Source organism: Accipiter gentilis, chromosome 23, assembly GCF_929443795.1.
Source record: "Accipiter gentilis chromosome 23, bAccGen1.1, whole genome shotgun sequence".
Taxonomy (NCBI): Eukaryota; Metazoa; Chordata; class Aves; order Accipitriformes; family Accipitridae; genus Astur; species Astur gentilis.
The window spans coordinates 5080987-5107263 of record NC_064902.1 but is presented as its reverse complement, the minus strand read 5'-3'; the positions used below and the strand labels follow the sequence as shown (position 1 = coordinate 5107263).

Genomic DNA, 26277 nt, shown 5'->3' with positions numbered 1-26277 from the left:
AGCCCCTGAGCTGCCCCAGCCGGCACTAGACCCAATAAATGGCAGAGATTGCACCCGCTGCCGTGATTGCTGGAGGGAGTGCTGTGGCCGAGCAGTCTCGCCGGTGGCTGTCCTGCTGTGGCGGTCATTGGCGCTGTCTTCAGTCAGGGATGTGGGTGGCATGATGCAGGACCAGGATGGCAGTTAAGGCAGCACCAGCCCTGGGCTGGGGTTGGCACTGCAAAAAATGTGCCGAGGGCTTTGGCGGGGCCTGCTCCGGTCACGGCAGCGTCTCTGTAGCCTCTGGATGTAACCCAGCTGGGGCAGTCCTCCGCGGAGAGGTGATCTGGGGCAAGAAACCTCAATCGTGGGTAATTCTGAGAAACTTTTGCCCTGTGTCCCATGTTCGCCTCAAGCTCTCCCTTGCCAGAGCACTCCCGGCTGCAAGCGGGTGGGATGAGCAGATCGGCGGAGGGGCTGGGTTTGTTAATTGGGAGGAAAAGTGAATTAGCACGCGCGCAGGTAAGCGCGACATGCTGCAGGAGAGTTAGCAGGGCCTGGCGAACAGGCGGGAGCGCTTTGAAGGAGTCAGTCAGCCCAGCGAGGTGGGAAACCGGTTATTTGAATTTCAAAGGAGTGTGCCACTGGATGCCTCCCAAGGAAATGAAGCGCTGGCGGGATAAGAGGAAAGAGACTAATTTGGGGAGTAGGAGGAAGAGGATGGCAGGAGCCAGCCGTGGAATTTCACGGTGAAGAGGGGTCACCTGTGTGACTCTGCCTGGGGGCCCCCTTGTCCTGAGCCCACAGGAACTGTGCCCGTTCAGGATTTAAACCTTTTATTGCACCGGATCGGTGCGTGAACACGTTCCGCTCGCAGCTCCGGGGAGCCAGCCCAGCGTGAGGAGCTGTTTGAGGCCAGGCCGCAGCGCGGGGAGGGGGGGAAGCTGAGTTTAGCCCGGCTGACCGACCCTGCAAGATGCACCGCACCAAGCGGGCCGTGCCGGGCCGCCCCGCCGGGGCCGCCCCACTCGCCCAAGGCCCCGGGGGAAGGCGGATACGCCGGGCTGAGGCGTGAGACCCATCTCCGAGCCCCGGCCCCCGGCCCGGGGAGAGCGGAGCCGCATCCCCACCAGGCCGCGCCTCACACGGCCGCCCCAGCCCAGCAGGGCCCGCGGCCCGTGCCCATTGGGTGAGCGCCCCCCCCGCGGGTAGCCAATGAGGAGGCGCAGCCCGCGGGGAGGCGGGGTACTGGCGGGCGTCACGTGTGCCTAACGTGCGCGGCCATCCGGAGGCAGTCCGCGCACGGAAAGGGGAGGAGCGGCTCTGCGCTTGAGTGACGGCGGTTTTGAGCTATCAGCGTTTCCGGAGCGCGCCCGGTGGGTGGGGTTCGGCTTTGGGTTGCCGCAAGAGGCGGCGGGGCGGGCTTTGGACGGCGCGGTTGCTATGACGGCCAGCATCGAGGCTCCGCCCCCTCGGCCGCCGCCATCTTGTTGTTGATTCGAACGGCAGGGAGCGGGCGGCAGGGAGCGGCGGCGCTGGGGGCTCGGTGTCGCCAGCCCCCGGCTGGGCAGGCAGGGCCGGCCCCGGTGAGCCACAGCGGGCGAGGGCCCGGGGCAGGCTGAGGGGCGGAGGGCTGAGCCGGGCACGCTGCCGTGAGGGGATGGAGCGAGAACTGGGCGCGCTGCCGTGAGGGGAGAACCGGGCGCGGCCCCGTGAGGGGGGGAGGGGGAGATGTGAGAGGGGAGAGCCCGGTGCGGTCCGATTGAGGAGGGGGGAGAGCTCGGCGCGGCCCCGCGGGGAGGGGGGGACAGAGGCGCGGCCCCGAGAAGAGTCGGGGTGAGGTGGGGGGACCGAGCGCCGTGCCGGGAGGGGGGTTGTCCAGGCGCGGTCCTGTGAGGAGGGGAAGGGGGGAGCCCGGCGCGTCCCGGTGTTTGCGGGATGTGTGTGGGGGTGAGACCCAGGTGCTTCGCTGTGCGAGGCCCGTATGGGGTACAGGTAGGGCGGGGGGGGGGGCCGTCCTCCAGCGTGGGGAGAGCTCCGGGAGCTGGGCTCGGCAAGGGCAGCCCCGTGGGCAGCACGGTGCCTGGGTAGGGCCGTGCTGCCCCTGCCTGGCAAGCAGATCTAGCGTCTCTTCCCTTTGTGCCCTTCCCTTCTACAGAAGCTGCGCACAGGAAGGAACTCGGCAAACCGCGGTGGTAACATGAAACCAACATGGTGAGGAAGCTGGTGGGGTCGGGGGCCCTTCCTGCGTCCCGACGTGCTGCCACCCCAGCAGAGGAGGGGGTGTGGGCAGGCTCCGGTAATGCTGGCAGTCCCAGTGGTTACAGGAAGGTGCCTGGCAGTCCCCGGAGGCAGATGTGCTCATGGGTCTGCAGACCTGGACCGTAACCAACCTTCCCTGGGGTTTCCAAGTAGGACTTGGATTAGGAGAGGTGGTACTGACTCCTGTTCAGTTTTCAGCTACTCTGAATTTAAACTGGTGCCAGGCTCCACGTCCCTCCATCTTGCATCTCTGAATCAGCATGGCCCCCATTTTTCTTGCCAGCAGTATGCTTTAGTATGTGCTGCCTTTCTCATTTCAGCCTGTCTTGCTGTGTTTGTGATCCGTCTGCTTTTCCTCCCCTCAGGTTCACCTGGCTTAACTTGGTATTCAGAGCTTCTGAAGCTGAATTCCAAAATTGGCCTCTGCTAATGAAGCACTGAATGGTGCCAGAACAGTGCGAGCTTGGGTCTCTGTTCATTCATAATGTAATATTTCTACAGATGGTAGGCCTATTTGTGTAAACTTAGTTGGTAGCTTGTCTTACAAAATAATACGCTATAATGTCTTGTGCAGGTCTCTGTATTGAACTGTCATCTGCAGCTGATATACTGACTGTGCGTATGGTCAGATGTTTGATGGAGAAAAATACTGTATTCTTGTTATCTATCAGTGAACTAAGATTTTGATTTCCTTATTACAGAGATTCTGTCGGGAGCTTGGAAGTGTTTTAGAAGTAGATATATCAGTTATTAGGTGTTGTCACTGTAACTCTAAGTAGGTCTATTAGGGGCATGCTAATCCTGTGCTGTGTAACAGTTCCTTGTTATTGAGATTGAGAAATATTTTTCTGTGACTGGGTCAGTTTAGCACTGACCTAAGGTAAGTGCTTTGTTTTGGAGCTGGAAAGAATGGGGTACGTTGTGAAAAGATTAAGTGTGAACTCTGTATATAGCAAGATAACATTGGGTTGCTGTTTCAACTGTGTAAAAATTCTTGTTTTGTCAATGTTTTGAATTGTCCTAATGCTAATTTTTCTTCTGATAGCGTTAGAGAGTGTTTCATCCTCTCCCTGGCTTTTTCAGCACAACCGTTTCCAGGTGCATGCATGAACAGCCTTATGCCATCCTGGTTAGAGCCTGTTAGGTAGATCTGAAGTGTCCTTTTCATGGCATTGCCTTTGTTTCCTGTCTAATAAGGACTTTTGGGAGAGCAGGGAAAGCGATCCTTGGCTCCCTGAGGGGGAAGTTGATGTATACGAGGTTGTTATCATAGGAATCTCTGATGACCACAGGGCTAGAAAGAGTAGGATATGCTGGTAGGACCCTCTTCTGAACAGTCCGTGTGTCTTTCCTAGCTTAGTTTCTACTTTGGTTATCCAGTAGGCACCTTGTGGCAGCTTTGTATGTTTAGAAAAAGAGCCAGTGAGCACAGCTCACTGTTGCAATGAGAAAGGGGACAGTTTCTAGGATCCACTTCCAGTCACCAGGAGTTCTGGTTCTGCAACCTTCCATGTGTAGCTTCACAGTCACTTTAAGCTCATGAAAGTATAGCTCGCAACCAACCGGAGGTTCTTGCCCTGTCACTGGTGCCAGCTGGGGTGTTTGTGCAGGTGGGAATCAGAGTTCCCTGACTTATGAACTGATCAAACTGAAGACAAACTGACTTTTTTTTTTCTCCCCAGCTTTGTGGGTGCTTAAATGATTTTGCTGGTGTAGGGGCAGTGGTGGGAACATGGGAGTGGTGGTGGAATGGAGTCTTATTCTCGTTTAGGGTCACCTGCACTGTGACTCTGAAACAGAGCAACAACATATTTTATATATTTAGTTATATAAAAATATAATTTTAAAATACATATTTACATATATTTAAAAATTAAATGGAACAGTAGTGTCCATGCTTCTTTCCCACTACTTTTGTGAATAGTATATTTGAGTGCTTCATCGTCAGGATGACAGTATTGGGCATGTCCTTCTTATAAAAATGTTCTAGAAAGCAAAATTATATGTGCTTTGGGATCCCCTCTCATGGCAGACTGTGTAAGTCAACTGACTTGCAAGTTATTCTGTATTGCATTGCACATAGTGAGAAGTCAAAGTTAGAATAGCAAGCGTGCCAGAGGTTGAAAAATGCCCAGGCTGAAGTAGTACCTGCACCCTTAATCAGCTAATTAGCCTTCTGAACAAGCATTATGATTTCTTCTTAATCATGCAGTTGCACGCTATTCTCATCCCATCTGAGCTGTGTAGTTTGTTTCTATATCCTTGCCCCATGTATGGAGTTTATTCATTTCAGGTAAAATTATTGAACTCTGAAAATGTGACCTTGTTGAGCTTGACTAGTGCGAGATGACGAGCCCTGTACAAGCTCGGAGCTGTTTGTTGAGCATCTGCTTACAGGACACAGTCTCTTTGGTTCAGCATATCACCAAATGTTTGTAAAAAGGTTTGATCACTTGTCTTTTTAGATTTCAGTTTTTAATTGATTTCTGTGTCTGAAGGTTGTCGTGGATATGGTGAGCTCTGACTGGCACGCTGGGGTATGGGGTGGCACTGTCTTGTGGTTTCCATTGGAATAAGAAATGTAGGTGGTAAGTTCGAAGTTCAATATTCACAGCCTGTGCTTTAGAGGAGGTATGTTTCTTCCATCTGTGGTTGAAATGTAGATCTTGAAGCCATAGAAAATCTGACAGAGGCCTTGTTTGGGCAATTACTTGGACATTGCATGGTGACCCAGGCACTTGCTGCCATCGGATTTGCCCAGTCTGCCTGTCGGGAATTGGCTTGTAACCTGTTTGAGACGTGCATCACAGTTGAATATTGATGCTGGGAATTACAGTCTCAGAAGTTAGTATTGACAGAAAACTGCAGCCTGATTTGTTTACTCTTGCATTTGACAGTGTCACACTGTCAGCCTTGGTGCTGGGCAGGGTTTAGATTTAAACTTGACTTGCAGAGTTTGTGTGTGGCAGCTCAGTAGAGCTGTGGCTCTGTGCTTGCTTGTTTATATAATGTGACTTGCCTAGGAACAACCGCTTTTATTTCTGACTTCTCAGTATTTGAGAAGGAACGTATCAAAACCAAGCCTAGTAAATACAAGGGGTCCCTAGTGAGCTCTGAAATGGGTGAGCTAGAGAAAAGGAGTGAAAGAAAAGAAGAAAATGCGACAGAAACCTCTGCAAGAATCATGCCAAGTATTTGTATTACTTGCTGTAAGCTGAAGGAACCCTTCAGATATACAGAGGAGCAGCTAGCAGTCTTCCTCTTTTATATTCCTGATGTGACAGGAATGCAGAGCAGGATGCTGGCGAGTGTTTAATCTCAGGTTTGTTGCTACTGTTGTAGGGGTGGTGGGGGAGGAAGAGGAAGCATTTGTGCATGGCTGCTTAGTTTCTGTTTTGCAGGCATTGCCTGTACGCAGTGCCTGTGCTGTTCTGATGTGGCAGCAGCTGTTATTTTCGGCTTTCCCAGCGTGCTGTTCGTGTAGATGTACTTTCTAATAGATGTGGTTCTCTTAATTGGTGTGTGTGTGTGCTTCCTATATAGTCCCCATTGGTGTGAACTACTCTGCTAATAGTACAAAGGTGCAAGTCATTCGCCTTCATTTATTCCTGTAGGCTTGTCTATATGTATTGTGAGTGGCATTAACTGTGTATCAAAGACAAGCTTCTTTAAGCTTTCTTTTATTTTGCATAACCCCTGTCAGTATGTGGTCAGTTTCATTCACAACGAATGATTTTATCCCCTTCTCTGAGGTGCCTCTCTATCTGTATAATGCTATGTATGGTAGTTAACACTGGTGCAATTGTTTCTGTTCAAAAATAACATGGGCGTAGCTGCTGTAATTATATTAGTAGAAGATCTGTGTCAACCAAATCTGATAAAAGCAGTAAAAAAGGTTATGAGATGTAATGTGCCTGTCCTGGTAGGATGTTACTACACGTGGTTGAGAGCTCTGATAGATAAGCTGTCTCTGATTTAGCTTTTATAGTTAGAAAGGTTATCTCCTCCGCCAGCTGTCCTGCTTCTTTGCCAAACGCTACCTCCCTTGTATTAGGGCCTACAGCAGTGCCTGTTCAGCTGCCACAGTTTAATATACTATGCTTCAACCTTTCTTCATTAACACCCATCATTGTCCTGTGAGCCAGGCCAGATGAAGAACAGGCATGCATCCTGTTTTGCTCCACCCGCTGGTTGGTAATCTTCAGCTGAGGTTTGAAGGAGGCAGTTGGGGCAGTGGTCCCCTCAGCCTCAGTGGTACATTTGGTAAAGAGCTTCTGTCAGAGCCTGGAGGAATGAATGAGAGCATTTGCATCCTGGAAGGAGCTCGCTGTGAATTCTGGTCCCAGACTTGAGGGAAAGCAGTTCTGAATTGATGAGCAAGTAAAGATGTAAACAAAAGCTAATTTAGCACTTGCTAACTCTTATCCATACAACATCTTGCAGGCTGACTTGCTTCTGGCATCCTGCTCCCTCTTGATTGTGAGAGGTTGGCTCCATATTCCAGTGACTGCTCAACAGAGAGAGCTTGGGTGACATCTGTAAGGTAACTTTTTTCTGTTTTGCCCAGAATACATATGCAGCCACCTTAAATATAATGCAAAGGGAAATAAGTTGCTTGCTTTTTGCCTCTCACTTTGTAATTTTACCCTTTAAGTAAGTATATGTAGATATGGTTTGTGGGAGGTATGCTTTTATCTTTGGAGGATACTGCAGGAACTCCCAGGTAAGTGCTCTAGAACAGAGTGAAAAGCTCAGTCTTGTTTTATAGTTGTTAACTTTTAGTCAAATTTGTGTCAGTTCTTTGTAATAAGAACTAAACTTCCAAGATTTGGAGGCTAACTCTTATGCTCTAGCAATTCTGGCCACTTAGGTAGCTGAATTATCTTGTGCTGATTTCAGAACTCTGTCATGGTCTGGTTTTTATTTTTTCCTTTCTATTATGAGGTTAGTTTGCTGAAAGATGATAGGCTGGCTTGATAGTCTTCCATGGTGAAAAGGGTTACTTTGTACTGTTCTAAATTTGGAAGAGATTCTAGCATATCTGTTTTCCCCCAGTTCTTTATCAACAAGTATATGACTCAATAGTATTACCTATGGTATAAGTGTTTGTTTGCCAGCAGACTCGAATGACCTAATTTTCTTGAGACACTGCTTGTTTAAACAGTGGTTGTGTCACACAGTTCACTTTTCTGGTGGGGAGGCCCCTGACCTGTGTGACTAATGGTCTTTTCTAGTTTGAATTGCAACAGGTAATGACCAAAGATGCCGAGCTCCACAACTACCTTCCTGGGGTAGGGACAGGAGACATATGGTGCCTTCTTGGCAGGGGATGCTCCTATGTCTTTGTCACAGCTGACTTAAGTGCTAATCTAAAGGTGAACTATTGTATAGCTCATATTCTGCTGTGACATTTCCCCCCCCCCCCTTGTTGCATTTTCCCTATTTTTTTAAACTGCCAGAGTGGGTTTATGCAAAATATGTGATCTTTAATTCCGATTTGCGTTGTCCACTGTTGGTATGAAAGTATTGTCAAGCGTTTCAAAAAGTGAGTTTAGAAATCTTAGGCACAAGAAGATAGGGCTGGCTGTTTGTTCTGTGTCCTTTGACAGTACTGTCTAAGCAGCTTAAGCATGTGTGGGGAGGCAGTCATGATCTCATTACAGCTAACTATAGGCGATAAGCAGCTTCGAGCACCAAAATCAGTGCACCAGTGAATGCAGATGTCAGTGAGTTATTTAAAGCAGAAAGGATTTGGGAGAGAAGCCTAGGGGGCTACATAGTCCTGTGTCTTAGTCAGTGGCTGAATCGAACCAAAGGGTAACTTCAGTGAAAAAGTTGGAGTTATTGCAGAAGTTGAGGTGTAACTGTGCTCATGTGTTGATTTGAGTACTGTTGTGGACTGTAAGTAAAACTGGTAAAGTTCTGGAGCTTTGGAAGGCCCTCACAACACTTGCTGCCTGGTGGAAGGTATATTTCACTTTTCCAAACTGTGGTCTGCGTGTAAAGCTACATGGCAGGTCGGAGGAGAGTGTGTCTGTCAGATACATGGGGGGTTGACTCTCTCATCCCACAAATGTAGGGGAGGGGGGGAAAGACCTTTTAACTCCAGTCTTTGAGTCTGTCCCAAAATAATTGTTAAAGCAGTCTGAAGCTCAGTTTTTGTTGAAACACTGTATGTGCAGTTTTTTTAGATAGTTTCTTAAACACCCCCACACCTCCCACAGTAAAACCCACATCAGGTTAATCTTGAATATGTGGATTTTGCTTAGATTAAAAGTGATCATATACAAAATGATTATAGATACCCTTACTTTTGCAAATATTAGAATGGTTTGCTTTATTTCCCATTTGGACCAAGTATTGTGTTTTTTCTTATGCTGTGCAAGTGGCATTTTCTTTGTTTGGGTACAAATCTTCTTTATGTAATTGAGGTCTTAATATTTCGCAGTTCTTACCGCAACTGTTGACCTGAATACACTTGCTAAATTTTGAAGGTAAGCTAAATCTGAACCAATAAGCAGTATCAGGCATGCTTTATGCATCTTTTCTTTTTACAGAACTGAGAGAAAACCTCTAACTTCATTAGTCAGACTGAGTAAGTACCCTTGTTGTGCACCATGTGGAATCTGAATAGTTTTCACTCTTCAAGTGCTATGCATGCTGGTATTTTTTTCCTTGTAATAGCAGCACTTGGGGTTTCTGTTTTTCCTCTGAATTATTATTAGCTTTAGTTAAGTAAGATCACAGGTATTTCTGTTCCTGTGGTCTGTTCATTAGTCATGTAGCATTGTTAGGACTGACACTTCCATATGTATTTCAGCAGTTGAGAATACAGTGAACCTATCGACGCCTTGGTTCACCTAATAACAAAACCCAGTCATCTTAATTAATTCTGCTTTGTAAATGCAGCTTGACTCAAATATTCTTACTTAAAATAGTTAAGGGTATTTTATCATTCACCAGCCAAAAGTAAACCAAGCTCTTTATTCACTGCAGTGAATATAGCTTCCTAAAACCTGTCAATTAAAGGTTACAAGTTAGGTTGTGAAGTGTTTCCAGACGTTGTGGTTTTTGTACTTCATGCTATTGTGACATGACAACCAGAAGAAAATTCAAACCCTTTTAAAAATTTCAATAAGGTCAGTCGGTGCCTTGCGGTAGTGAGCTTGGCAGGTTGACTCTTTGTGAGTGCAAAGCAGTTTCTATTGTTTCAGGTTTGCTATAATTTGCAGTTTTTCTTACGATCCTCAAAGAAGATAACTGCATGTTTTCTACCCATAATGCTTGTTAGTTTGTGTCTTTCAGTCTGAGAGGGCATGCTTCTGGCACCTGTTATCATACTGTCTTGAACTGGAGAAGAAAACGGAACAGTAAATTTGCTTTCCCTAGCTGTATATGGGCCATGATCTATTATAATACAGATGTCTGTGAGAATACATCTGATTTAGCAGACTGATGTTTTGTAGAAGCTTCAGCACAGTCTTCTAGTATCTTTAGAGGAATTGAAGGTATGAAAAATCAAGGTAGCTTTTATGCACTTGAGACGGACCTGCTATTAGAAGCAAACTTGCCACAGTCTGTATGTCTTCCAAATGAATGTGTGATGTGCTTTTTTGAGCATATGAGGAAAAAGTAATTTATTTTTATATATATATCTGCATGCAGGTGGTGCACTTAATAATTAGACACAAACCAATTTGACAATAGATCAGGTTTAACAAGTTATTTTCTTTTTGCTTTGGCTTTACAGCTCTGTTACAACAACTGTGGCCACTGGCTAAGTGACACTCTAGAAAGCCTGTTGGAAAGAGCTTTGACTCTACTTCAGCATCTTAACATTCAGATAAGATATTGGAAGTTTGTGACCTGTAGAATGTTTACAAGAACTTGTTTGCAACAGCTGCAGTGAATGGGAAGTTAAATATAGGCTTTGTTTTCTGATTCTTCACTTAATTTGAAAAGGAGTTTCTTGTTTCAGACCTTCAGAACAGAACTGGCTCGTGTGGTAGAGTATTCCAAGAGGCCTGCTGCCCAGTGTCATTATATAAGGAGAGTAATAATAAAGATTTTGAATATTAAAGGTCCCTTTCCTTTGGAAGGAGCTTAAGAAATACAGTAGGGTGAATTGTGTTCAGGGACTGCTGCTTTGGCATCTAGGAGCTCCCTTCTGCTTGGATATTTCTTTTTGCAAAGCCAAAGTTACATTGGCTCTCTTGGAGGTGTGAGGTTTGAGAGAAGAAGGCACCAAAGGATGGCAGTGCTGGCTCCTGGTGGGTAAAATGATCTTGCAGACATTTTTAAAGGCCAAATTTTGGGTTTTGCCCTTCAAAACGCATAGCATCTTGCCAAGCTTGAAGCTGTGATTAACTGTCCGATTCATGTATCTTCTGAGAAGATAGCCTTAGGTTCAGATTGCCTTTCATTTTCACTCAAGTGGCTGGGGGCATCTCTGTTAATTCTTTGCCCTTTACCTTCCAGAGCATACTGCAAGCCACAAAACAACCCCAAGGTATTTTAACAGCTTTAAGATTTTTAGTATGAGTGATTGAGAGTCTTGCAGATCATGCTGATCCCCAGAAGAGTTAACAGGATAACAAAAGGCCCAGATCAAAATCCCTTCCGTGACCCTGAGTTGTGTGTCATGTATGTGTTGCCATATTGGTTTTTTTTAATGTCACAAAGGATGTGAGAGTATCCTTGTATGAAATTCTCTTTATGAAAGAGTTGTAGCTAGTTTCAAATTAAATCTTCTACCTTAGCTTTAAGGGCCATCAGAGACTAAATCATATATTTTACTTAAATTCAGTACTAGCTTTAGTGTGCTGTTTTTGTCTAAAATATGTTTATTATGACAAACTCTATTATTTCCTATTCAAAACCTCAAAACCAAAATGTTGCACTTTATCCCTCTTTTTCCATGACATTATTTACTTTCTTGCAGCACCTACTTGAGATTTTTTTTTTTCCCCTAACATGGAGCTCAGATTTTTCTTTTGTTCTCCTCTGTGTTTGTTTTTTTGTGGTTTGGGTTTGGTTTTTTTGTGTGTTTTTTTTTTTTAGTGGGTGGACCATACAAGAGAATGTACAGTAGATGAGAATGTACCTTCGTTTGGTACTTTCTCATGGAAAAAATCACAAGGAAGTGTCAAGTTGGGAAGTTGTAGCTCATGTTTTCTTGCCTTGTGACCCTTAAGGGTCATCTGCTTAGGAAAATTAAACTGATATCAAGTAGGGGGCATGGATTTGCAACGTGATTATGTGGCTTTAACTCCCTGTGGACGTGCTTATAAGGTCATTTCTGCTACAAATGGTTGGGACAGCTGCATTAATCAGCATGTTCATCCTTGCCTAGTGCAGCTCTGCCAGTGGAATCCCTTAATGTAGATACAGTTACAGTGATAAAACCGCACTTTTAAAATAAAGCTTGTTTTTCTGGGGTATTGAGAAGGTACACAGTGATGTGAGTGGTTTTTTTGTCATTGTGACTAGTGCTTTTTCCAAGGAAAGAAGGATTAGGTAGAAAAGTAGGGCCCCAAAATATGTCTTTTCTAGCTGAATTAATTTTTTCATCAGCAGTGTAAAAATAGAAGGGGTTGCAGCAGGAGAGGAGGGCATCCTCTGTCAGTTGGTCTAATAAAAGATTTTACCTATTCCTACAAACCTTGCTCTGCTTATTCTAGAATGGGTGTCTATTTGGCATTGCAGGGTAACCTGCAGTTCCCTTTTCTCGTACAATAACTTAAGCTGTGTTCTGAGCATTGATATAAATTGGAATACTGTACATCTGACTGTCTTGGATTTCTCTGCCTCTCTGACCTTTTTCAGATGCTTAAGAAAGCCCCAAATTTTGTTTAATGTCAGAGTCTCGGAACTGTGTTAGCAGAAGAAACCATTAGATAACAGCTGCTCCTTGTGCTTTTGGCTCAAGTATTTGTTTACTAGAGTGAAGTGAATTTGTTTGGATAATCTTGCTTTTATGCTCTTGAGTCTTTCTGTGGAACTGATGTGCTCCTAGATTGATTGTCCTTTTCTGTTTCTGCCATTTGAGCAGAAAAGTTGCTAAAGGGTTTGGTTCTTCAGCCAAACAAGCACCATATTCACCTAAGAGGTGCCCTAATTTGAGTCTGTATTAACAAACTCAATTCAGTTGATGGACTAGGACACAAATTCTTAAAATCTTGAGAATTTAATTATCAAGTAAGACTAAGTTGAAATGGAGTGCAAGGGGATCGTGGAAAATAAAATGATCACCAAACTGTAGTCTTTTCAAAACAGTATACGGGTAATTTACTTGACTATCCTGCTGTTCCTTTCTGAAATGTTGTTTTGCTGATGCCTAAAGTACACCAGGACTGAATGGTTTGACCAAGGTCACTGAAGCATTCAGCGGAAGCACCAAAACCAGTAGCCTATCCCTAGTTCTTTTCTTTCCATGGATTTCTCTTTCTTTGGATGACCTCAGATTATGGTTGTCTAAATAATCTCTTAACCAAATCAACTGAGCACTTTGACCTGTTAAACTTCAGTGGAGAGATGTAAGAATTGCTATATTTTGCCTGGCTTCAAATGATTTAACAGTGTTCAGACAAAAGCTGGGCTGTCCGGTAAAACTGCATGATGCCATTTGGGCCTTGCCAAAAGAAAGTGTTGTCAGCTTCCCTGTGTAGAAAAAGAAAAGGGTAGCTGAAGCAAAATGTTTGTTCAGCTTTATCTTCACAGTAAGACAGAGAAAGAGAAAATTCTATTGTATATGCCCCTCCATTCACTCTCAAACTCAGTTCTGACTGCTGAAATGCCCCAGTATATCTCTGCCTGCATATGTGAGATAAAGTCCTCTTGGGTAGTGAAATTTCAGATCGAATAAGGCTGTGAAGCTTACTGTTACTGCCTTGTTTCCGTGGAGGGGTAGGTGGAGCTTATGCAGACAATGTATTGAAGTCAGAGTATTAATCTTTTTGTTCAAAGCTGCTGTTTGTATATCAACCTGCAGATTTGGCAGAACTTCCTCAGGTCAGGATGCTACTTGATGTGGTCTAGTGGTGACAAGGCAGAGGTAGGACCTATGCCATGGCTAAGTATATGTTTGTTTCTGGCCACAAGTGAGAAGATGGGCATAGTACTGATGTTTGCTTGTTTGGATTTTAAGCTCGGTCTCTTTCTAACAGCATGAGTTGTACTGAATGGGCATTGGTACAGATTTCTTGAAGGCAGAGATCCTGTAGTCCTCAGTTCCTTTAAGAGAGCCAATTGCTTGGAATCCCTTTATCTAACACTGTTCATTTCCATATAATTAATTCTCAGACAGCTCAGAAAAAGGGCAATGTATAGATCTGAGGAGGAGATGGATCAGAGTGGTGTCACAGCCCACAGCATATTGCAAGAATTGTAAAGCTGCTTTACAGTGAGCTTGAAGTGAAACAAATTAAATGCTGGTTTTGAAAGGCCTTAAGGGTGAGATTAGCTTGCTTGTGATGGTTCTTCATGGCAAGTTTGTGTTTGGCTTTGATGCATAACTCTGAGTTGATAGGTTTAAATCTAAATGTTGTCCTAATTCCTAGGAAACAAAACATTTGTGCTGCTTCCTGAGTACGGGAGCCAGCTTCTGCTCCTTACCAGCTGACTTTGCAAAGGGAGGGGAGAGCACGGAATGTGTCGTTGCTCACAATGTGCTCTTTGGATAGAGTTCCTGGATCTCTACTGCGGCGTCAGTCCCTTCAAAATGAGAACCACTTCTCTTTGCAGATTCTAAATGGCTGCTTAACAGTAGCTGTGCTCCATTCCTTTGGATATTCCCTTCTCCTTGTCACAGCTGGGAGTGGGATGTGAGTCTTTGCTTAGCTTTCCTCCTTAGTAGCCCACATACAAAGTAGAGACAAAGGAAAAGTGTTTGACTATCTGCTTAAGTTTTCTGAGCAGCAGAGTATTGCAGGACTGCACTTTGGAGGTGAAGAGGAAAGTGCAACCTTTTTTTTTTTTTTTTTTTTTCCCCCTGCTGTGAAATACAAAAATGCATGGACAAACAGTAGCACTATGTTTTCCTCATTAGCAGTGGGAGGAAGAGGCAGGTAGGAGAATGTTTCTCCCCTGGCCCTAATGAGGTCTGTTTGTCTTTTGCATTTAAGATCTCAACATAAATACATGGGGTGGCAAGTCACTGCAAAGATATTTTTGCTTAAGTCAGGTCTCAGTCAGCAGCTTAATAGAATGTGGTTTCTGTAACTTGTGGAGAAGGTTATGATCAGTTAATGCATATCATGCAAGTTTTGCTGTAGTTGCTATCTTTTTCTTTCTTTTTTTGAGGGGGGGAGTAAGTAGTGGAGGTACTGGAGTAAAGGACAGGGAGTCTGCATTGTACATTTCCATTGTGACCTGAGAAATGAATTGGCTTAGTCACAACAGTTGAGCTGTAGTGAATTGTCAGGCCATTTTCTGGGAGGCTTGAGTTTCTGTCAGTGGCTTCAGTGTACGGGTAAAGAAAATCCAGTTTGAGTCTGTCTCTGCTGCTGAAGGACATGTACTTAATAATATCCATGTCTTTGCTGAAGGGACTCCTGCTTGAGGCAAAGCTTCTTCCTGCTTTTCTTTTGGTTGTTTGCCCAAGTAAACAATTTTATCATTGGAAATGGATATTGAAGTTTTCAAATCCACCTTGTTCCCAGAAGGGGGCAGGGGAGACTTGCGAGTTCTGGAGTCTCATAAAACGTACTTTTGTTTGCTTGTGTTACACTTCCGTGCTAGCTTTCAGACACAGCAGGCACTGCCGTCACTTTGGCAGTGTGAGCGTGGCACAATGAGATGCCTGCTCAATGCCAGAAGCCTGCAGCAATGACCTAGGCTGCAAGCATTTTGTGTCCTTTGGTTTTCCTTTCACTTGGGGAGCATTAGAACAGCTTTGAGTTTTCTCTTGCTGTTCCCCCTTGTCTGATACACTGAGATATTATGCATGTAAAAACCATGAGAATATAGAGTCATCATAAAGCATCTCCTTTTCTATACCTAGAGCACTCTGGCTAGTTGGCATCTAACTGGGTGAAAATCTTAGTTGCTTATTCCATTGACTAGATTTTTCTCTTAAGTAAAGCCAAAAAGAAGCTTCTCCATGAAACTTTCTTAGGGATTTTCAGGAGGGCCTACATTTGCTCTTTACAGACCTGACTTCCCTTTGTTAAATTCACTCAGCCTGGCTCACAGTGAGAGGGAGGCTTTTTTGCCAAATGTTTTAGAAATGGGGTCATGCAACCCTCCAGCAAGTTGTTTTTTACATCCTGCAAAGAGACCTGTGGTTTCTTTGACAACCTGGAATACAGACAGAACAAACTCAGCTCTGGTAGTCTGCATTTCTGTCTTTGAATTGTGGAAACAGCTACTTCCTCTCAGGACAGTGCTTATTACAACATCCCTGATAATGGTGATGTAGCTTCTACCTCTACATCAGCAGTAAAAGGCTGAACAAAGAATCTGCTGAATGAGGTGGCTGAATGAGTTGGCACAGACTTGAGGTATTCAGTGCTTTTTATGCCTAAGTCTTCAGTGGTAAAGTCTTCTGGGCCCCTGTGTTTAGAGGCAGGGCTCAAAGAGGAAACAGCAATCAGAAGCAAATGAAAACAGAGTGAGAGATTACTTGAGAGAACTTGAGCCATGTTGAGTCTATGGGACCTGATGGGCTGTACCCAAAGGTGGTAAGCTGGCTGTGTCATAGTGATGCCAGTCTTGGTCATCTTTGAAAAGTCACAGAGATGCTGGGATATCTCTGAGAAGTTGACAAAGGCAAATGTTGCACTTGTCTTCAAAATAGGCCCAAAGGGTAATCAAGGGATCTGCAGGCTGGGCAGCCTCACTTCAGTCCTGGGGACAGTTGTGGGTCACGTCCTTTTGGTACACCTTTCTGGGCATGTGAAGCAATGTGACTGGGAACAGTCAGTATGGATTTACCAAAGGTAAGTTGTGTCTGATCCACCTCATTGTCTTCTGTGATAAAATAATTGGATTTGTGGATGAGGAGAAGCACTAGAGGCCATTTAGCTTAAGTTTACTGAGTGTTTTGATGCTGTCTCCCACAATATTCTTGCATGCAAGTTGGGACATTACAGTCTGGATGGGTAGAGCATGAATTCAAGCACATCAGGGAATTCTGAAGAGTAAATGGAATCAGAGGAGGATGAACTGGTGATTCATGGAGAGAGCTCTTTCTACACAGCAGGATGATAGCTTCTGAAAGTAGGCTCTTAATCAGTCTTAGTTTTCCTCCTGAACGTCATTCTTTACCACAATGTGATAAGAGTGGATGGAAGACAGTATCTAAGAGGCTGTCTGGTTGAAATTCATCAGTCTTTCTTATTATCAGTGCAGAAGATTAATCTGTCTTGGGGGAAGGGTGCGGGGGTTGACATGAATGTTCTTCAAGATTACCTTGTTTTGCTTTTCCCTCAGTTGTATGTGTATATGTGATAGCCACTGAACTACAGTTAAGTACAATACGTGGCAATTTTGGAGATTTTAGTCATACCTGACTTAAACTGCCCTGGAGGATGTGTGTAGAATGGTGAGAGGTTAGTTTGTAAGGAAGAAAAACAGTCACTCAGAATGTAATTTCCTTTTCAGCAGGTTACAGCCTCTTTGGGTTTGACCCACATTCTAGTATAGAAGGTGAGCTGGAGGTTTTCCATCAGTCCAGATGTACTGTGTACTTTAATTTCTTTTAAGTGTTCCTAAAATACTAGGGAGCCTCTGATAATCTTTTGGGAATATCAGTCTTGAAAGCATACTGTTTCTTTTGAGCTGGGCAGGCTCAGGTATATCTACTTGTGCCCAAGGAACTGTAATTGCAAAATTCAGTATATGATGCTTGCTTTGGAATTTTTTTCCTTTCCATTATTGCACTTGCTGTCTTGCTGCAGCCAGTGGTACACTTTGGCATTAAGAATTCAGTTTAAGCTATCTAGTGTGGTAGCGTGCTAAATTAAGGTGCCAGTTTTGAGCAAAGAGGTTAATGGTCTTACATAACGTTTGTCTTGAGGTTTTTTGCCACTGCAGAATTAAAAATAGCAATTAGAAGTTCTGTTCTGTCCTAGTTGTGGATTTTTCTGTGGAAATCAATTATCTGCAGCAACTGACATTTTTTTAATCAAAGCTGTTTTTTTGTGTTTTTAAAAGCATCATAATTCAAAAGTTAAGAACAGATACTAAAAATCCAAGTTCACCACAAGCTGCTTATGTTTGTCTTTCAGTTAGCGGTCTCTTGGAAAGCTGTAGATCATTCTTATTTTATCAAAACTACTTAAGGAATGTAATTTGAGCTCCTCTGCATTTACAGCTTTTGTAATAATTCTTCATGGGTTTAGCTCTCGGTGGCTTTTGTGCTTCTGTGGTTAACCCTATAGCCGCTTCTCTGTACAGTTATTGGTTATAACTCTGAACTCTTGGCTTCACTTAGCTGTTGCACTGTGTAGTCTGAAATGGCCAAAAACTGGAGTGTTCTTACAGAGGCATCTGAGAAGATCTTCTGTTGTTAGCCACATACTTTTTTTTCCCTCCTTCTTGAACATTTTACCATTTGTCCCAAATTGAAACTGACTGTATCTGTTGGGATTAGCTTGTATATGTGTCTAATCTCATCCTAAATCTCCTTCCACAGAGATTCTGCATCCTTGCTGGTGATGTGTTCCTACCTGTTAAGGCTTCTCCATGTCTAGGCTTTACAGTTTTTGTAACTATGGAATTCGTAATGCATTTTAACTTTGATTTACTTTGTGAAGGAAAACCCACATATGTTCACCTGCATGGCAGCGTAGATTACTTCGCATCTGTGTGCTATTAAGTGGCAAATGAAATGATTCTTGATTACTGTTGTCTAGGGATCAATCATTCAGGACTTGCTTCATAGACTCCATTCAGAAGTGTCCAAATGGTGGCTTGTTGGAAGGTGCAAAAAACAAAAGAACAGGGGAAAAATTGTCCTAAAATTCTCAGTTCCTGGTGTCTGTGGAAAAAAAAAAAAGATTTATATAACTGAATTTGCTGCAGTCTACTCCTTTGCTTTCCATTTGAGATGCCAATGTGTACTTGTAGTGCATTGTTGCTCCTCGCTTCTTGAAAATACACCTGGGCTTAGGTGCTCTCTGAGACTTTCTCTTTGGTTTGGTATAGTCCGTGCACGAGCTGTGGAATGTGAACCGCGTTCACTAGACTTGCCCTAATTTTTTAGCATATGATGATCTCCGGTTCTTAGTTGTTCCTTGATGAAATGTCTGCTTCCAAGGGTAGTCAGTAGCATGCATGTGCAAATAAGCTGAATTGGTCTGCACTAAGCAGACCTGCAGCTGGACATATGGCAGCCACAAAGCAGAGTCCCCACCAAATGCCACTGGCTGTGGCTTTCCCTGCTTGCATTAGAGGTTCCATTTAAAGTCCTGATCTTTGAGCAGTGACCTTAAATTCTTCTCATATCTCTCTGCTGATAAGAATAAAGAGACAAGACATAGTATTAATGTGTAATATCAGTGGGCCAGTAGCTGAGCAGAGGTCTCCCCAGGGTAGGATTCATAATCCTCTTAAAGGAGAGGAGAGCCAAAGAGGCTTTGGGAGGTCACCTTTTGCAGGGTGAGAAACAATCCCTGTGTGACGCTCTGCCTCTTTGATCAATTTATTTCCCTTTTTCATGTTTCACTTCACAGCAGCGGAAAATAAATCTAGATGAATCTTGCAAGAGTCTTGATCTCTGTGAAGCTCCTACTGCCTCAGGTTTGCACAAGCAGAGACTACCTGCCAGAAGACAGCTGTGTGTATATGGGTTAATAATCTTATGTGACAGCGTTATGAAGTCTTACTCTATACAGATACTAGTCTATTACTCATGAGACACTTAGAGCATTCTTTGATCTAAATGGGACCATGTGCTTCTGCTTAGCACTCTGCAGCTTCACCGCAGTTTCACCTTTGCCTTATTTTGTTGCATGTATATTTTACTTGTATTGGAAAGTTGTGAGAAATTCAGGTGTCTGAATGCAGTCCTAAAGAAGTCCTGAGAAGACCCTATAATGTCACTAGCATTAAGGTATCACAGTGCACAGTGAATGGTGAAGTGTTCGGCCTCCAGCAGATGAGGGGTACATACATGCAGCTTTCGGAGCTGTGATGGCACAAGACCCTTTTCATGGTGAGGCAGGGGACAAATTACCAGTTCCAGCTTCATGTCACCTTTAGTGTCACTGCAACACATCTGGTGAGGCTTTCACCCTTCTGAGTAGGACAGCACATAGGGAGCTCTGGTATATTGATTGACAACTACTCTGGCTAGTACCTGCACTTCAGTTGCATGCATTACTGCTGAAATGTGTTTGATTATGGATCACTTCACAGTAATTGTTGCAGTGGTTTGCTACATAAAGCCCTTTAGATGGATCAGCTCTTGCTTCCAAAAAAGCTTGGTTGTGCAGAAGTAGTCAGCTTTCTGAAGTGACTTTCTTAATAGTTTAACCAAGGTAAGGAGAGCCTTGAACATGACCCAGGGAGCAGTTTCTAAGAATTCTTTGTTGTTCATGAATCAATGTTGTTGTCAGTGTTCCTTCTGGCTTTGCTCCCCGGTACTGCTTGCACATGCTGCTGCTGTTTGTCATGCCCTAGTTAATCACAACAGGCTGTTTCTCACTCTCCCCTATATATTTTTAGTAGCTCCTTTGCTCTGAAAATAATGCTGGTAACAAAGATTTATTTTTGAGGAAATACAGCATTTTAAGTATTAATGGTGTGTTGTGGAAAATTAAAACATGAAGAATTAGATTGCTGATTTTTTTATGTACAATTTAGATCTTTTGTACAGAAGTGGTTTTGTTATAAATATTACATAGTCCTGTTGTTGTCTATGTTGAGTGAGAGTGCAGCTTTGCAGTTGCTTGAAGTTGAACTTTAGCCTTTTCTTTCTTTGCCTTTAGTTACAGGTTCCCACTGTCTCCCTTCTTTTGGTGCTATGGGGATTGTTGAACCTCATGGTCTGATCTGTTAGGGACCTGATCCAGCTGAAAACTAAAGGCTTTTTGTTTTGGTTTTTTTTATATTGCTGTTTTAGTTTCCTACCAGATTGGGTGCTTAATCTAGCTGTCTGCAAGAGTGCTGATGCTGGTGTAAAGAAGACATCAGGAGAGAAGGGAAAAAGTTGAATGATCTTTCTGCTGGGAGCAGCAACACTCGTGTCTTTAAAGTCAGGGTGAGACTTCTCTGTGTGCATGGTTGCAGGAGAGTTGAAGCTGAATGAAATTGGCCCTGCTACTTTTCTGCCTGCTCTTGCCCTGCTGGATGATTCTTCCCTTTTACTTTTGTTGGGCACTGGCACTAAACCAGTTCAGGAAGCCACATTGGCAAAAACAACTACTTTTTTTTTTTCTGGGTTAACTTTTTTGCCAGGCTTGTTTCTGAGCAGGGTCAGGTGAGTGCCAGTGCTGACTCAGGAGAGAGGATGGGTTTGAAGAATGCTGACTTAGATTGATTTAAGCTGTCATGGAACTATACCCTGAGATGCCTGTTAAGGAAGGAAGGGTAAGATTTACCAAATACCGATTTTGTTAGTATTGTGTGTCCTCATGGATTGATTTAACAACATCTACAAAACAAGGCTGATGAACAGCTTAGAGACTGTGATTCTTGCCTTCTAGAGCGCAGACAACAGAAACTGTAGAAATCTCTTTTCCTGATTTTTTTTCCAGAAGCTGTTTCATTAACATGCCTCCTACCCTGTTGTAGAAGTCAAATCTTAATGGTTATTCAATCTTTTGTGCCTTGTTTTCAATGAGAAAGCCTTATATAATGGTGTGTGTCTGATATGGGTACCTGTCACCAGCTGAAAGCAAAGAACTGAGAACCAAGTCCTTTCCAGTAGGTTGCCAGGCAGCCATCAAATAGGAAGTATTTTCAGTTGGTTGTGTTTCAGACAGTATTTGAGCCAGTAATTTGGGAAAAGAACCTTCAGTCTGTTTCTGTCATGGTCATTTCTAAAGCATTGCCCAGTGCTTACTTTGATTTTCCACTTTCTTTTTGCATTTCCATGTTAAAATCAAAATTCAGCTGCAATTGAAGAGTTGCCAGATAGAATCCCCACTCCTTCAATGTCACAGTCTTCAAATCAGGGGGAATCTGTGCATCACATAGGCTTGAGTTTTTTGAATGGAAGATCACCAACATAGTTAATGGTTATGCAATTTCTAGGAGAGTTTTGTTTCAGAACTTGGCCCAAAGCTGTTCATTCGCATCAGTGACTTTGTTAGTCATGTTTTTATATTTATTTCAGCATGCAGACTGCAAAAATGACATATAATTTAGGACAAGCAACAGCTCAAGGGAGCTCAGTAGCCATGCCTTACTTGTAGGATACACATCAGTGTGACCTCATTTTGTCTCATTAAAGAGACCCTCCATGTGGTTGCAAGCTGTGGCAATAAAGTACCCTACGTGTTCAGTTTAGTAAGTAATCCTGTTCTACAGCAGCCATGAAATAAGAGGTGAGCTGGGAATGCAAACGTTGGCTTTAGGCACAAGGATAACCATCAGCAATTCAGGCACCTTGTGCTGATACAACTGTTTGTACAGCTGTACAATAGATTGGGGATCTGACCTGGGTTGAAAAGTAATCCTTAGGAAAAACAAAACAAAGTGCTGGTTTATTTTTAACTGCGATCAGTTTCCTAATTTGATTCATGGTGAGACTGCAAACAGTTGTACCAGCACAGCAGAGTTGAGTGGGAGGGTGCTGCTTATGCTGGTGCAGCTATCGAAGGATTGCCTGTGTATCCATGGTCTGAAGAAATAACTGAAGAAGGAATTAAAAACTGATTTGGCTCCATCAGTGCCAAAAGTGCCAGAAAAAAATCTGAACATAATATTGGATTTTTTTTTAAAGCCAGGCATTTGGGTGGAATTTGCTTCATTGTGGAGGATCACTTTGAAGAGCAATCAAGACAAGTGGTTGTCTCCACCCTAAAATCTGCCCTGTTTTACCAAACTAGAGAGAATGTGGTGGATGAATAAAGTATCAACATGAACTTTTTCCTTGTGCAGACTAAGCTTTTGATGTGTGTTTTTTGACTGTCATTCCCCTATGAGACAGCTGGAGGCCTAGCTGTTCACCTAGGTTTTCTTCCTTAATTCAGTGTTTTTACAGATTCTGAAAGCAGAAAAAAATTTATGAAGTGTAGGCAGATGAAACTTTTTTTGCTTGACTTCTAATTTCAAATAGATTATATATTTTGTTTTTCTGGTTAGGTCTTGTTTTTTCTCTTTTGTTTTTCCCTTATCTTCTGAAGATTCATTATGAAATGGTGGAGGGCAAAGAGCCAGAAAACACCCCTTCTTTCTCTTCTTTGGCAGCCCACATATGGTCTGAAAGTGGAGTATGTGTGTGCCCTTGCTCTTGAGTTGGGGGAGTTGACTGTTTTTCCTGTTGCAGAACCCTCACTTTGGCCTTTCTGTGCTTTGCTTTCTGTGCGTGGCAGGTGTAAGATGCAGCACATCGACTGTTCCTTTCAGTTCCTGTCAACCACCCCCTCAAGCCTGAAAACTGATTTTATTGCTGCACAAGTACTTCCCTTTTCTAGGATTTTGGTGCTTTTGCTGGAGGTTTCCTCTTGTTCTTAACACAAGCTGGGAGGATCTTGTCCCATCTTCCCACCAGCCTTCCAGGTGTCTGTACTGGCTAGGAGCCCTGAGGGACACAAGCTTAAGGTGCACAACCATTTTTTTACTTGTCGAGTCTGTGTGAAGGTGTGAGTGGGAGCTCAAGCTCCAGAAGTGCTTGCACACGTGTATAAATGAAAGCATCTTTCCAGCTCAGGGGCCAGCAGTTACTCTGTAGGTGATTAGACTGAACTGTCTTCCTTGGCTCTGGCCTTGACACCACCAAGGACTTCTGGGGCATTTTTAGGAGAAGATGAGATAAGAATTTAGGAGGTGCCAGTTGTTCTCTTCACCCCTGTTGTGGCACAAACCTGAGACTGCCATTCATCTGATTGCAGTGGATTTTCATCTGTTTGGTGGGGCTGCCCCTGGCACTGAGCAGTCTTCCCCAGTGCCATTCATCTGGCTAAGCTCTGTGTATGTTACCACAAAAATCGCACCTTCCTTTTCTCTGCCAGTGGCTTGCTGTGTGGTGTGTTTGTCCTCTGGTTCAGCATAAGCATCGCCAGCTCTGACTCATTCTCTTAGTGTCAGCAGATTAGCGTGGTGCATTTACCTGCTCATCTGTCCCACCTTCTGATGCTGTTGAGGTTGTAGAATTTGGTACCCACAGCTGACATGAAAGTGCAGTGTTTCTGAACGTACTGCTCATCGTGCTGAACTCAGCATAGTTATTCCATCATCTTCCTACCAGGGAGGCATTTGGGTGGAGTTACCTGGATGATTGTGCAGTCCTTCAGGAATTCCTTAGGGATGTGGCTGGCTTATTTAAGCCTCACTGTTGGCAAGAAGGGCAAGGTCTGTGACTGAAGAGCAGGTATGCTTTATTACCAGCATGAGGCGGGAGGTGAAGTTGTTCCCTCTGCTTATTCAGTCTGTTAGTCGAGTTACAAATTCTTTCCAAGTTAGTTTTTAAGCCAAACCTCTTCAGTGGGATTGATGTGATTTTTTTTTTTTTTTAATTTTTTTTTTCCCTTGCCCCCCTCCTTGCTATGAATGCAAGGACTACTATTTTGCTGATGAGCATGTTGAGTTTTCTGAGCCCCTTCACTAGTGTGAATTCAAGAAAAGTCTTGGTGGGTTAGGTTGATTCCTTATGGTTCGTGACTGTTGAAAGTAAGTTGCTTTCTAACAGTCTCTGTTGGATTTGAGAGCTGTGCTGAACAGCAGCATTTGCATTGGAATAGTTTAAAAATAACCTGTATCCAGCAGAGACTTTTTTCCTCTTTGTAAATGAGATGAAGAGAAGCCAGAAATTAGCTCACACAAAGCCAAGCGATGAGGCCTCGCAAGCATTGATCTTCCCTAAGCTCTTCTCTAGAAAGCATGTGTCATTCTCATCTCTCCTATGAAATGCAAAACTGATATTGGATGACCCTGCTCTCCTAGGCACAAGCTTGGAAGAAAATCTTCTGGGCTGGTACTGATAAAGCAACCTTTGTTAATGTATGTACGTATTCGATCAGGTCTTGCTGCTATGGAAACTCAGGCTTGGACTGAAGCCAGCGCTTTTGAACAGAGAAGGAAGGTGCCCTTTACTACTGAGGCAGGGTATATTTGTGGTGAGGTGCAGCAGGATTCAGCAGCTTGGCTCCCTCTCGCTCATCCTCCCTGCCTACTGGAGAGGAAAGTGGTGATGACCAGGCCAGGGCTGGACCTTCCTCCAGCCTCCTCTTTGCAGTGACACTGATAGCGGTGACAAGGACTGGCAGGTCCCCAGGCAGCCTGTGTCCTCCTGCCAATGTGCTGCATTTCTCCAGTGAAGAAGGGGAAGCCTGGAGAAAAGAGTAGCAAAGGAATTAAATCAGCTTATATCATCCTTGTTATGTGCAGTTCTCTCCTGCTCCCCAGCCTGATGTTATCACAGTAGTGCCAGGTTTTGCAGCGTCAGGCCGAACAAGAATACAAGCTGGAAGAGGCCGTTTGAGCCCCGGCTTTGGTTACCCTCACTTGCAGACAGCTGCATGACAGATGTTCACAAAGCGTTGCAGAGCACCTGCTCCATATGTTGATAAACGTGGCAGACGTTCCCTATGCACTGTTGTGTGCTAAGGCTTGGCTTAAAAAAAAAAAAAAGGGAAGCTACCACTGTAGCATGCCAGTGTGAGAAAACAGGTATTGTCTGTGCCCTGGGTCTAGATCCCTAGAGGGACTTCAAGTACCTCGTCCCTCCTTGAAAGCATGCCATGCTTTATGTGTAGGTGACAGCAGAAGGGCCTTTGCAATTCCTGCTAATCTGGCCTCCAAGAAAAAAGCTGCCTTTAACCCCGGATCTAGGCACTGGTTTTAACGAGTGGTTTAGGCATTCCAGCCATAGTTAAAAGTGCATAGCACAGCCTCTCTCGCTTCAGAAAGAGCTAAAAAGGCTTGGCTTCCGCTCCTTTCTTAGGAAGAGAAGAGGAGAAAATTCTTGGTCTCGCAGGCTACTGGCAGAGGTGCTGAAGCTTTTTGACTGGTGTGATCAAGTATGGTACAAATAGTCTTCCTTCAGATCTCTAGGAGACAGAAGCATAGGGTGTGCTGAAGGACTTGTAATACAAACTTGATTTATAAAAATTTTCCATGCGGTCCTTTCTCCAAGTTCAGTTAAGCTCTATCTTAAAGTAGAGCTTGGCTCTTGTGCACACTTCGGCAGTTGGTGCATTTGTGACCTGTTGTTGAGGCAGGAAAACTATTGGCGAAGGAAGCATGCTTTTGTTCAGCTCATGGCATAGGGTGGAACACACCTTTTTAGTGGTTATTGTCCTCTCCAGTGGCCTTTGTTTATTGCAGTTCCTCCACCAGCCTCGCTGTTGGCATTCTCTTCTTCAGGTGGCATTCTTCAGCGGCTTTTCCTAAGATTTCTGTTTTGCTTTTGATGCATGCATACAGATTGTATTCTACTATCTGGCCTTGATCTGAAGAGCTACACTTGCCTTAGTGAGGGCAGCGCGTCCAAAAAGGGCTGTATTTGGTAATAGTTCAAGGATTGGACAAGATGCAGGGGAAAGCTCAGGATTCAAAGCTATGTGCTCAAGCAGGCTAGGAGGGTTTGTAGCTTCCTGGATACAAGGCTGGCGAAATGTTTCTAGTTGTCCTAAACGTTGCCACAGGTTCTTGCAGAGTTGTTTTCTGCCCAGGTCCCAGGGGTCATCTCTGTTTTCTGCTGACTAGACAGACATATCTCAGGCCTCTGGGTCAGCTGTTGTGCTGGGAAGCTGATCTCGTAGCACAGTGAGAGATTTTTTTTTTCTTAGACTGGATTTTCTTCTGTAGAAGTTGGGTCACCCAGTCCAGCGTGACTAGAAGACACCGTGCTTTTCAGCATGGGTGCTAGCTGCTGCTTCTCTTTGCTGACAAGACTAGCTCACAAGAAGCAGTCACCAGGCACCCACT

The 26277-nt window shown here is 44.1% G+C and overlaps 1 protein-coding gene across 6 annotated transcripts in view; it reads left to right on the top strand.

The window, feature by feature from the left end:
• Window positions 1–1450: 1450 nt before the first annotated feature.
• The window catches only part of IP6K1 (inositol hexakisphosphate kinase 1), a 38900-nt gene continuing 14073 nt past the window's right edge, over window positions 1451–26277 (top strand). For 2 of the 6 annotated variants that reach the window (XM_049826447.1, XM_049826442.1), the window contains exons 1-3: window positions 1451–1565; window positions 2138–2193; window positions 6685–6784. The gene's annotated coding sequence lies outside the window, so the exon portion shown is untranslated. Of the gene's footprint in view, window positions 1566–2137; window positions 2194–6684; window positions 6785–8798; window positions 8837–26277 lie in introns of all 6 variants that reach the window. The other 4 variants (XM_049826443.1, XM_049826444.1, XM_049826445.1 and 1 more) reach the window with 4 other exon arrangements.